At 47.6% G+C, this 13,182-nt stretch overlaps 1 long non-coding RNA gene across 1 annotated transcript; it reads right to left on the reverse strand.

Annotated features, from left to right (window-relative positions):
• Positions 1-1,161: 1,161 nt before the first annotated feature.
• On the reverse strand, positions 1,162-10,255 carry LOC144097487 (uncharacterized). The gene is made up of 3 exons (XR_013307032.1): positions 10,203-10,255; positions 5,826-5,980; positions 1,162-1,633 (listed from the first exon to the last, which is right to left on the reverse strand). It is a non-coding gene; the product is annotated as an uncharacterized LOC144097487 (long non-coding RNA).
• Between the last annotated feature and the right edge of the window lie 2,927 nt (positions 10,256-13,182).

Here is a 13,182-nt window from a genome sequence, read left to right on the forward strand (position 1 = left end):
TATCTATGCAAATGGATAAATGACGGCGGAGAATAGCTGCAAGAACAAAGGCAGAAAACTAATAAAAAAGCAAAAATAAACGCTGCGCTCATGAAGAACCACGCACTCTGAGCATATAAGAAATGTAAACTTATTCGGCGAATCTGGAAAGGCGCATTGGTACCTGGCTTGCCGTTTGCAAACGCTGTTTTGTGCTTATGGATTCCAGAGTAAGCTTGAACGCGGCATCCGCCTGCCATGGGAACCAAATGTCAGAACCAGTGCTTTGTCGCCACTGTATTTGCTCGTGTAAGACCGGCCTTCATTTAAGGCCCACACCACTAACTTGGGACAAGAGGCCGAAATTATGGGAGGGGGGGGGGGGGGGGGTAAGAAAGCTAAAACTGTCACAACCAAGTTACTCAATGAGCTACTGGGTGGCACTACCAGCTTTTCCGCCGTCCATCATCATCATTGTTGCTGATGCTCGACCGATAATTCACGATACCGCGCTCTTGGTGGCTCCATGTTTCTTTTGTGAAGTCATAGTCATTCGCGTACACGCACAATTCTTCCTTAAAGTAAATGCGTTAATCCTGTAACTCATCACTCATCTACAAATATTTTACAAAACATTTTCCACATATTTTTGCAGCCTCACTTCATTCGTAATATCTGAAAACACGATCGGCAAACTAATCACGCGCCAATAAACATTAGTACGCAGATGGACAGCTGAGGCCCTTTGGAAGAAAACTCTTGAGACCACTTTCAAATGCGCATCATTTTCTTTTCGTATGGCCTCAACTACAATGCCGCCTGTGTAGCATCAAGCCTCTTGATGCAAAAAATAGCGCAAAGGAATGACGAAAGGCGTACAAGACGACGCAGAGAAGCGCTAAGGGCTTGTCTGCGCTGTGCTGTCCGAATTTCGTCTTTCCTTCGGGCTAAATTTTAAACCATGAAAATTGAACACTTCTCCCAACTTTCGGCGTTACATAGCAACCAGCCGTTGGTATCTCGACCAAGTTTGACACGTCCATGGAGGCAATTTTCGTGTGTCGAAACTGAGAAACAAAACACTCAATCTACTGCACACACTTTCCTTATTACGGTTATTTGAAGGAAGAAGCGCGGTGGAGGTGATTTCCCTCCACCGCGCATAGCTCTGCTCCGCTCCACTCCGCTCGTTGGGGTGACGGAATGGCCATCTTTTCAGCTGCCGGGGCTTAGCGAGAGGGAGACAAGCAGTCCTTCCCCTTCGCTGGCGTGCTTAGTGCTGGCCATGGTGCTCGGCCCCTCGTTCCTCTTGGCGTCCTCTTCGCTCGGAGAGAATCGAGCGGGCCACCGAACAACACCTGCTGGCGACGCCGGTCACTCTCTTGGCGGTCCTTCCCGCCTGTTAGGCCCTCTGGCCATCTCGTTCCGATCCCAGTTTATACGATGGTCGTCTGGACAGAACGTCGGTTCTAATGAGTACACCGTTCGATCCTCACAACCCAGCTTAGTGGTGCAGTTATCAGTACAAACAAGGGCAAGGGTTGGCCCTTTCCTTCCAACTCTGGTGCTGATGCTGGCGGCTCGTCTAGATTCACCAGCTGGCGTCCCGCAACAGGGGCAAGGACCTCCTGTACTATGCCACCCAAGTCACGCCCTGAAGAGCAAGAAAAAGAACATGCATAGCCAATTGTCCAACTTACAAACGAGCGGGAAAGCAGGAACGAAACTCAACGCTTTGTCGCACGTGGCGCTTCAGAATTCCCGCAACAACAAGCTGAGTTCGCCGACTGAAAATAGGGGCGATCAGGACCGAACGGGAGCTGCGCACACTGGGCCGATCCTGGTTAGAGTTTCAGAACCGACAATGACCTCACTTCAGCAGCATGCCTTCCACCGACATCAGCCAGCACCTCAGCGCTCACTGCTAATAATTGGTTTTTGGGGAAAGGAAATGGCGCAGTATCTGTCTAATATATCGTTGGACACCTGAACCGCGCCGTAAGGGAAGGGACAAAGGAGGGAGTGGAAGAAGAAAGGAAGAAAGAGGTGCTGTAGTGGAGGGCTCCGGAATAATTTCGACCACCTGGGGATCTTTAACGTGCACTGACATCGCACAGCACACGGGCGCCTTAGCGTTTTCCCTCCATGAAAACGCAGCCGCCGCGGTCGGGTTCGAACCCGGGTACTCCGGATCAGTAGTCGAGCGGCCTAACCAGTGAGCCACCGCGGCGGGTAAAACTACTGATATAATTCTGAGGTGGCGCAGAATATAGCGATGAACATAAGATAGGCGTATTGCTGCATTTATCCTAAATTGAACATACCAGTCTTAATTTACTATTTCGGACAAAAGAATAAAATGCGAAGTTGGAGGCCGACACAGTCGAAGGCAAGCTCAGTTTTTAAAATGTCCGAACTGTGGTTCGAGATGAGTAATCGTGAAAAACGCTTTCGAAAACTTCTCCTCTTGGGACCACTTTCGGCATTAATCTTCTGGGCCCATTCCCTGTGTCGTCTTCTGGCAATAAGTGGATTATAGTTGCGACTGATTATTTGACGCGCTATGCGGAAACCCAGCCGGTGCCGCGCAGTACATCCTCTGAAATCGCATGCTTCTTCATACACCACATTTTTTACGACATGGCGCCCCGTCCTCCGTCATCACCGATAGGGGCACCGCGTTTACAGCGCAGCTGATGCACGAGGTGTTCCAGCTGAGTCACACGGACCACCGCAAGACTACTGCATACCACCCGCAGTCAAACGGGCTCATGGAGCGCCTCAACAAAACCTTAGCGACATGCTCGCAATGTACGTCTATGTACATCACAAGACTTGGGACGAGATCCTGTCCTATGACGTTTGCCTACAACTCGGTGATTCAGGAAACGACTCGATTTACGCCGTTTCGCCTCGTCTACGGTCGTGATGTCCAAACGGCGCCATGCTTCCGTGCCCCTCTGACGACCAGGCGCTCACGCGAGACGCCGAGGAATTTACCCGGCACGCAGAAGCCCGCCAACTGGCCCGTATGCACATCCGCCGGCAGCAGGCAACATATGCAGAACGCTACAACCAACGACATCGCCACGTCGAGTACCACCCCGACGACAAAGTGTGGGTATGGACCACGGTACGTCGCCCCGGCCTGTCGGAGAAGCTCCTGAGCCGCTACTTTGGACCCTACACAGTGCTGCGCCGCGTCACGGAGCCCCGCCGCGGTGGCTCAGTGGTTAGGGCGCTCGACTACTGATCCGGAGTTCCCGGGCTCGAACCCGACCACGGCGGCTGCGTTTTTATGGAGGAAAAACGCTAAGGCGCCCGTGTGCTGTGCGATGTCAGTGCACGTTAAAGATCCCCAGGTGGTCGAAATTATTCCGGAGCTCTCCACTACGGCACCTCTCTCTTCCTTTCTTCTATTACTCCCTCCTTTACCCTTCCCTTACGGCGCGGTTCAGGTGTCCAACGATATATGAGACAGATACTGCGCCATTTCCTTTCCCCCAAAACCAATTATTAATTATTCATCACGGATGCGACGTATGAAGTCCTCCCCGATGGCACTCTGCCCAGTTCGCGCCGTCGACCTCAGCCTGAGGTCTTGCACGTACTGCGTATGAAGCCGTACTTTACGCAGTAACGGGTACCTCGTTCGCTCCAAGTGCGCCCACGTATTTGCTTCCTGTTTTTTTGAATTGGGAGGGGGAATAATGCCACCAGGTGTCCCTGGGATGCGCCTTGAGGACAACGAAGACGTGAGTCGCGCGTGCTCTTTGCAGCTGGGACACTGCTTATTGCTTGCGGCCTTTGCCTAGCCTCTTGATTCTGCAACCCATTTGTGACAATATTAACCGATAGTGTTTAGGGCCCCGTGTCGCGAAAAAGGCAGTGTCGGTGTTGCAGTCGCCGTAGTTGTAACGCGAAAATTCTAGAGCACTGGGATGGGTCGCAAACTTGTTAGAATCGATAAATATGCAAAGTAAGCTAGTTGCAGTGAAAAGAAAATTTTAATGAATTAGGTGGGAATAGAACCCAGGAACTTCGGTCTACTCATAGGCCTCGAAGGCATGTTTGTTGAAATTGAATAAAGGTGGACTGGCTAAATGCGTCGTCTTTAACGTGGGTAAGTCTCTCATCGTCTGATGAGGTTTAACGTCCCAAAGCGATTTCGGCCACCTGGGGTAACGTGCACTGTAACGTGCACTTTAACGTGCACTGACATCACCTCTAGAATTTAGCTTTTATCGAAACGTGACCGCCGTGGCCGGGATTGAACCCGCGGCTTTCAGGTCAGCAGCCGAGCACAATAACTACTGAACCACTGCGGCGGCATGGTATGTGCGCTAGAGACATGCACTGATGCTTACATCAGTAATAATGAGTATGCTGACTAGGAATTAGGCCACTGAGTAGGTGATGCGAATAGGACCCGATAACGCTATCGCATTCTAGTCTTAAAGTCAAATGTTAAAGTGTCTTTCATGCTTTTCATTAAAAAATTTAATTTTATGGAAATATTAAGCATTTTATTGTGCTTAGGAATAGAATAACATCGGTGGTTCAGTAATATATATATATTTCACCACTGATATGGATTCAGTGCTCGATGAAAATAATTGCTCGCATCAAAGCTTTTATGACTGCTAAATTTGTTAACACAATGCTGGGGCAGCAATTAATATGACTAGCCATTCTATATTAAACTGTGCTTAGGCTAATATCTGCGCTTTCAATTTGTTCCTAATCACAGAATACTAACATTATTAGTGCTTAGAACTTATTTAATTTCAGTGTCTAGGATTCTTAAACATATTTTTTTAATTTTCACATGCACCATGCGCGGCACGTGAATTCACCTTCTCATTTGGAACGCTTACGACTTGCAATTTTGCAATATAATAGTTTGCCCTCAAGCAAAGACTTAAAAAGTTGATTAGTGAAACTACATCTCGTAAATAATGTCGGCCTCACGGCACAATCCCCAAGCATACGCCATGCGCCTATGCTTGAACAGATGGGTTCAGTCATGCCTACATTTTTTCCGCATTTGAGCATGTTCTCTGTTTGTTTTAGTCATTTTCATTTAGCTCGTGTACTTCCAGCAATAATCTCTCACGAGATTTACGGTATTTTTAACATAAGTAAATACATTATATGTGCAACTATGCTAAGGGTACGGTATAGTAATTACCAAAAGATGCCCGCCGTGAACCATGCGCTTATTTGTTCTGTTCATAAGGACCGGAAAGGACCTTACTGAAGGTGTGTAACAACACTCAATGTCGTCCTTCCAGGCCTGTCTACCTCACGTTTCGATGTATTTATTTTTCCCCGTGCTTTGGTTATTGTCATACTCGCGCCCTTCTTCGTCCTCGTAGCAGTTTTTCCATGTACTTTGAGAAAGTGTGTGTGTTTGCGGCCGGCATATGTCTTGAAAGGATGGGCTCTGATTGGTTCCGATAACAGCTTTGTTGATTGGCCGAAAGAAGGGTCTCCGGAATGCTGGTAAAGTGTATATAAAAGCGGGGTTTTCGGCTGCACAGGGTGTTGAGAGAGGAACGGCTGCGTTCCGGCTGCTGCGCGGGACCTCCGTTCCGAAGATGTTGAGCGCCCCAGGTTATTATCTGACTGTTTTGCTATGTGATCTCATTATGCTGTCTCAGTTTATAAGTTTAACCAATGATTCAGACCTATATTTAGTAATCAAGTTCATCAATGCATCTCAACGACACCTGCTGGTCCCCTCCTTCAATGCGGTGGAGCTCTCGCCCCAGCACAGAAGAACGCTTCGTTACGCCATTATGGCAAAGCCGTGCCGACTCAGAACAACCTTCACACGCACTCACGTTCGCTTCCAGGCAGAAGCTGCCAAACCAGAAACCCAGGCTGCTGCTCCGGCTCGCGTTGGCTGAACTGTTTGTTGTCCCTCACTGCGGCGGAGTGATGGCGGCTGGATCGACGGCGGCCCCGGCGGCATGCTGCGGGGCCTTGGCGCAGGCCTCTGCAAGCAACGAACGGTCGACGTCACATCAGGTGGCCTGTTTAAAAAACGTGGCCAAGGGCAGGACGCAGGTTGTGGCGACACAGATTAGAACGTAAAGGAGAGTGAATGACGCCATTGCTGTTTGCCACAGTGGAAGGACACGGCTGGCGGAACAGGGCGTCGAACCATAATTTTTTGGCTTCGGAGCGATATTGCGCTCCAGTTCGAACCGGTTTGGTGCGGCCCGAACCGGTTCAGATGGGTTCCGAGCAAAAAAAAAAAAAATTTCACCGTAGATGGGTTTTAATGAACCTGAATATGCTTTTTAGTTTTCTGAGGAACATCGCTATGTAAACTAAAAATGCAAAATTTGCTCAGTGCGACATGCTTTCTTTTACTTTACTGTCCACGGCAAAAAGACAATTTGCGGCAAGAGCCTGAAAATGAAATGAACTGAAAAGTTGCGAATTGGCTATCTGTGCTCTAGGATCCATCTTGTCAGGTGAATAAGGCGAAAAGCTGGTGAATTGTGCCTTCAGCCTCCGCAGGTTTGGGGACCTCGTTGAGCGAGTAAAAGGTCTTCCCGGAAGCTCGTGTCCGCGACGAATTTCTCCTACGCAGACCACTTACGCGGGCGCCGTCAGGAACGCCGCATGCGGCCTCAACGTTACTGTACACTATTGAGAGAGGAAGCTGTCCTGTACCAGCAGGTATACAAGACACCCTTCTGTCACCCCAAAACAAACTAGCCAGTAAACCCCCCTCCCATAGCACACCTCCAATATGCATCTCAAGAGCTTACCAAACATATCTTATTAAAATAACCTGTTCCACGCCACCTTTGTAACTCACGTTATATGTGGACCGCCTGTAGCTATTTAAAAAAAAAATCTAATCGTGCCTTCTCGCCAGTACAATGTAAAATTAACATTTTGGAATATGTTGATATCTTTCTTTTCTGATAAAGAGAGTATGACAAAAAAAAGCAGGCTTGGATGGGTTGGAAGCACTTTCGCTGCGTCGTTACGTTCTGACACTGTTGCAAGTGCTGCATTGTACGAGGGAGAAGGTATTGATTTTGAATTGAAGTTTATTTCATAACATTTGTACAACTCATATTTGAAAGAACATCTGGATTCCTACCTAAAAGCTAGTTGGGATCTATGCAAGCTACTTACATTGCACACGATGAAGGCTGTTGCCTTCAAATAGAAAGTTGAAATCTTAACCAAAGAGGGCATAAGCTGAACAAATATGTAGTATATACATAGAAATACAAAGTCTCTACACAATGCAGCATACAAAGAAACAACAAACTGCAGCGAAAAAACACTCTCATCACTCTGATTTAAAATATTCTTCAAATACACCATACAAATAAAAAACAAACTGCAGCGAAAATACTCTCATCACTCTGATTTAAAATATTCTTTCAATACAGCACACAAAGAAAAAACATTCAATACAGCATAGAAAGAAAAAAACAAACTGCAGCGAAAATAAACTCATCACTGTTTTTAAAACAAACGCAGCCGACCGCGGCGTCTGCGTTTTTATGGACGAAAAACGCTAAGGCGCCCGTGTGCTGTGCGATCAATGCACGTTAAAGATCCCCAGGTGGTCGAAATTATTCCGGAGCCCTCCACTACGGCACCTATTTCTCTCTTTCTTCTTTCACTCCCTCCTTTATCCCTTCCCTTACGGCGCGGTTCAGGTGTCCAACGATATATGAGACAGATACTGCGCCATTTCCTTTCCACCAAAAACCAATTATTAATTATTAACAGCAGCGAAAATACACTCTCATCATTCTGATTTAAAATATTCTTTCAATACAGCATACAAACGAAAAACAAACTGCAGCGAAAATACCTCTCATCACTCTGATTTAAAATATTCTTTCAATACAGGATACAAAGAAAAAACAAACTGCAGGGAAAATCCACTCTCATCACACTGTTTTATAATATTCTTTCAATACAGCATACAAAGAAAAAACAAACAGCAGAGAAAAATACACTCTCATCACTCTGACAATTTTTTTTTACAGGGTTGAGAAATTTCTGCATCGCTTCACATCATCTGTAAGGGAATTCCACAGCTTCGTCCCCACATGTGCTATGGTCCTTTCTCCGTAAATATTTTTCGTCCTCGGAAGAAGGAAATTTCCATGTGTAACGCTACGGGTGCGATTAGACGGCAGAGTGAAAATGCATGAGTGTAATGGGTAATTATGCACAAGACATGCATGTATCGTCAGTAGAGTCCTTTATACAATAGTAGAATATTCATGTGTTTCTAATGGCAAAATGAATATTTCTCAGTGTATTTTTGTTAAAAAAATCACCGCATTTGTACAGTTCAAAGCACGCTGCACCCAACTTATTAGAAAGTGCCTGAATATTGGTCTTCCTGTGCAATTTCTCGTCCAGAATTACTCTTTTCTGTGGTGCTGTAAGCTTCCTCCCTTAGCGCCAGTTTCCGGCTTGCGTACAGGATGGGATGCTCTTCGTTGTTTTTTCCGAAATGACTCAATACAACACTCACCCCCCAATCACTTGCGTTGCACTGAACTACAAACTCTTTTGCGTAGTCAGGCGTCCGCAGTATGGGCGTTGAAATCAGTACTTTCTTTATCTCTTAAAAAGCGCGCTCCTTCGCCTCATCTCAAAAAGCCTTTTCGGGCTCTCCCTTTCGGAGCGCTTCTCTCAATGGGCTCGCTCATTGAGAATAACGAGGAATGTAGCTCTGATAATACCGAACAAGCCCCAGAAATGTGCGGATGTAAGTTGAGATAAAGCCTCGGTGAAGGACACTATCGAGGACTTGACTTCGGAACAGTTGGGCTGATCACAAACACGGCAGCGCGTCGCCGATTTACACGCTTTACCACTGTGACCGAACCGCCAACAGTTGTTGCATTGAAGTGGACGGGGTTGCAGAGGTTCCACGCGATACACTATTGGCCAGACCATGAGCTCAGAAGGACAGGAGGAGCCAGCAAGAGTAGTTATAACTGATTCTCTCGCTACACGCACACAGTTTAATTCTCTACTGCACCGGTAGAAAAAAACCCACACCTGCATCCTGAAACTCCTCCAGTATTTCCTGTGGGGAAGGCGCTGGGTCCACTCCATGAACAATACCTTTGGAGCATGCAAGCTGTTCAGGGATGAATGCTTTCACCGCTAATGACTGAAAAATTTTGCACTGGAGCAGGTCTGCGACAGCTGATCCGGATCATGAGAGGGAGATAACTAGAAGGATAAGAATGGGGTGGAGCGCATATGGCAAATTCTCGCAGATCATGAGTGGCAGTTTACCAATTTCCCTCAAGAGGAAAGTGTACAACAGCATAATCTTACCGGTACTCACCTACTGGGCAGAAACGTGGAGGCTAACGAAAAGAGTTCAGCTTAAGTTAAGGACAACGCAGCGAGCCATGGAAAGAAAAATGATTGGTGTAACGTTAAGAGATCGGAAGCGGGCAGAGTGGGTGAGGGAGCAAACACGGGTTAATGACATCGTAGTCGAAATCAAGAGAAAGAAATGGGCTTGGGCAGGGCATGTAATGCGAAGGCAGGATAACCGCTGGTCTTTAAGGGTAAAGAGTGGGTTCCAAGAGAAAGTAAGCGTAGCAGGGGGCGGCAGAAGGTTAGGTGGGCGGATGAGATTAAGAAGTTTGCAGGCACAGAGTGGATGCAGCTGGCAAAGGATAGGGTTAATTGGAGAGACATGGGAGAGGCCTTTGCCCTGCAGTGGGTGTAGTAAGGCTGATGATGATGATGATGATGAGGTCTGCGACGCAAGCAATGTCAGATGACTTGAAAACAATGCCTCTACGGCCGAATGGTCACACCTCAGACATCTGGAGGTAGTGGGTAGTTAGAGACCTTAGCTCCTGCTTAAGAACCTAAGAGGTTTTCATCTTGATCATTCCTTCGCCGATCGGCACGAGGGCCACATGAATGACGTCAATTTCATTTTTCCTAAAAAGGTCCAGCGGCAAGCTTTGGGTAGGCAAGCTGGCAAACCAGGCTGCCGATCCTCCGCCCTCGAAGGTCAGCGACATACCTGAGCCAAACGCGCCCTCAAGTGCACATTAACCGCGCCTACAGACTTAACCTTAGACCTGGCCAAATCTCCCGCGCAGAACGGCCTCACCACAGATGAGCACGCAGGCACCACCAGGAAACCGCAGGCACCACAGGAAACAGTCGTTCAGAACCGTTCAGAATACCTTGTTGCCACTGCAGCACTCGCAGAACGACTTGCTTTTCTGCGGCTTGCTTTTCTTTTTTTCTTTTTCATCGTCTGCTTTCTTTTCTTCAACCTCTGCTTTCTTTTTTGCCAGTTCCCAATTTAGATCCATTCTTCGTCCGCCACGCTAATATTGATTGCTTTTATGATTTCCCAAATGGTGGCTTTGCCCACTCACTAATGGTTCTGTGCAAACTACCACTGTGCTACAGACACCCGATTACCAGCAGTTAAAACTTTTAACCCAGAGTTTAAAGCTTGACTAATCATAGAACCAAGACAAAGCGCTCACCCGTACGCTGTCACCTGGTCCATCCCAAGCGCTGTCAACAGTTGCGAAGGGGGGGATCGGTGTCGCTTCTCGAAGCAACCTCGGTCAAGAGGACGCCCGCTCCGACCCGTACAGGAGTGCCGCTCAGTGAAGGAGTTCGTTAGTAGATAGCGCCTGTCGTCCAGTTTTATATATTTCTTCCTTAAATTCCCCAGGTTGGGGACGCCCTCGCCGTGGTCAGAGTGGCCAAAATTTTTCACTCGCACGCAGAAACGGACACCTCCGCACACATGCACACGCCCCTGGCATAAGTTGAGACCAAGAGAGAGGGGGACCTGGTCGGAGTTCGGCCGGGCCGCGGTAGGTGACGTTAGCCGGCCCGCCAAACTCTCACGGTTGGCGACACCTATTAATTCGAAAAATCCGACATGCAAAGCCTAAGCACCAGGTCTCGAGATAAGCCAAAGTGGTTGTGCCATCAGCGAGGCCGGCTAAGCCTGTGGACGAGCGGCTGCAGCGGCATTCGACACTTTCGAAAGGTACTCGTTTCCACACTAGAGCTCTTGCTCGTTCAGAAACCGGGAAACCAGATTGGTTGTACGATTAGCGAGCCCGGGGAAGGTTTGAGGACGGCCGCTTGCTGGCGGCGGCGGCGTTGGGGAATCCTGAAAGGGGATTTTCTCAGAACCTTGCTCCCGGTTTGGTTACACGCCAAGGCCGGGCGAAGCTGGGTAATGGCGCCACGCTGATACATGGCGAGAGTTGCTGTCTCGGTGGCAGATATCGAGACCTGCTGTCGCCGATCCTAATACGGCGGACGTAGTACGTCCTGTATTACCAAGAATGTGACGTAGAACGTCATCTAACGGCGAGGGCGGAAACTGTGCAAGAACCCTCTTATGCTACCTATGGCATGAAGACTGCCAGAACCGAGAGCCTCGTTGAGCTATTAGCAGACAAGTTAAAGGAAATAAGGGGCCCGTTCGACAAACATGAAAGAAGCCAACAGTCACCAAAACCAAGGTCCATAGAGAAATGTTTCTGTTTTTTTTTAATTTGTGGTGGTGACCGATGAGAGAATCATACTTCGACTAATCTGTCACTTAAAGGAAATAATTATAATGCTGAAGAAAAAACAACCATACAGCCAGTGAGATCTGAACCCACGACCTCCGAATTAAAAAAAAAATATATATATACGTTGCCCTAGGTACTTTGGTTTGGGTGACTGTTGGCTTCTTTCATATGTTTCCAAACGGGCCCCTCATTTCCCTTAACTTGCCTGCTATATATATATAAATATACATTTGAAGTGCGCTAGCTTTAACAGGAGCCTACAGGAATACATGGGTCCTCTTTACGATATCCAAACTTCACCGTGCGGCTCGTCCACGCCTACGCATGCTAAAATGTCTTAGAGCACTTGATTATTCCACAATAATTGAATTTGAGCCTTAAATGTTTTGGTGGAGGTCGACACGGCTAGAAAGACATTACATCTTTTATTCTCCGCTGAAATATTCACCCACGTGTGAAAATTTTCATTTCTCGATTAGGACACATCTTGTTTGACCAGCAAGCATGAGATCTCTGGTGGGCAACAATCTATGACGTTGACCATATTTAACGTGCCGGAGCCCTTCGATGAATTTTATACAGTAGTCACCGTTCTTTTTAGCGATTCCATCGGCTGTTCGGCTGAGGTTTGGCATGCTGCAATTGGCTTTCTTCAAGAGGCGTTTAAGACAAAAGTTGGCCATTATCGATAGGGCACTGCATCCTAATCACTGAGACCACTCTCCCAGGAAACAAATCTCTTATGAGCGAGTCATGTCCACCAACTTGAATACAAATGTCGACGTCACCGGCGTTTTCGCGAGTAAACTGTGAGCGTCTACATTGACTGTTTGGCGCAGATTCCAGAGGCATCGCTATTCTTCGCTTTTAAAGTGCATGCTTTGCTCTTCGTGCATCTTGCTGCAACATTGTCAGTCGCAAGTAAGTGGCTTTCGTCGTCCCTTTGTCTGCGGGCCCGACCGAAGCATTGAGCCTGCGTTTGGTCATATTGTAGCACGTATGGGTGGCTGATGAATCCGGTGTGGTGAAGTAGACTGACGTAAACATCTTAGTCTTCTCCATATCAGCCGGCATATGCATGGAAAAGGGTTCATATAGTGCGTTTTCTAGCCATGGCAGAATATGTGCGTGGGCATTTTCTCTATACTGAAATTATATGCGTTTAAGTAGGCGACCAGTCTACAGGACCTGGAAAGAGAGGTGTGTCTTTTTTTAACGGCATTTATTTGCCTCAGGAGTGTTTGGTTTCTGGGCGATTCGGCGAACGCCGAGCAAGCGGAGACACCGAAGGTTGTCAGGAATGCCTTTATTCCTTCTCGCCAGCCGGGCAGAAGAGAGCGGCGCAGCGCTGTGCCGTGGCACTTATATAGCCTGTGATATCAGCGTTTTTCATATGCGTCATTGTAAACAAGAAATCAGGTATACTTTCTGCGCGACTGAGGGTGTTGTCACCAGAAGAACGTAACCATTCTTCTCCCTTTCAAGGGGGGGGGGAGAGGGGGCAACACGCAATTTGAACAAGTTCTCAGCTGTTGTGCAAGTCGACAAAAATGAAGTTCATGAGTGCAACACCGTCATGACAACCATTTCGAGATTCGGTACGATGGAGTCC

Source organism: Amblyomma americanum, chromosome 7 (genome assembly GCF_052857255.1).
Source record: "Amblyomma americanum isolate KBUSLIRL-KWMA chromosome 7, ASM5285725v1, whole genome shotgun sequence".
In the NCBI taxonomy this organism is placed as follows: Eukaryota; Metazoa; Arthropoda; class Arachnida; order Ixodida; family Ixodidae; genus Amblyomma; species Amblyomma americanum.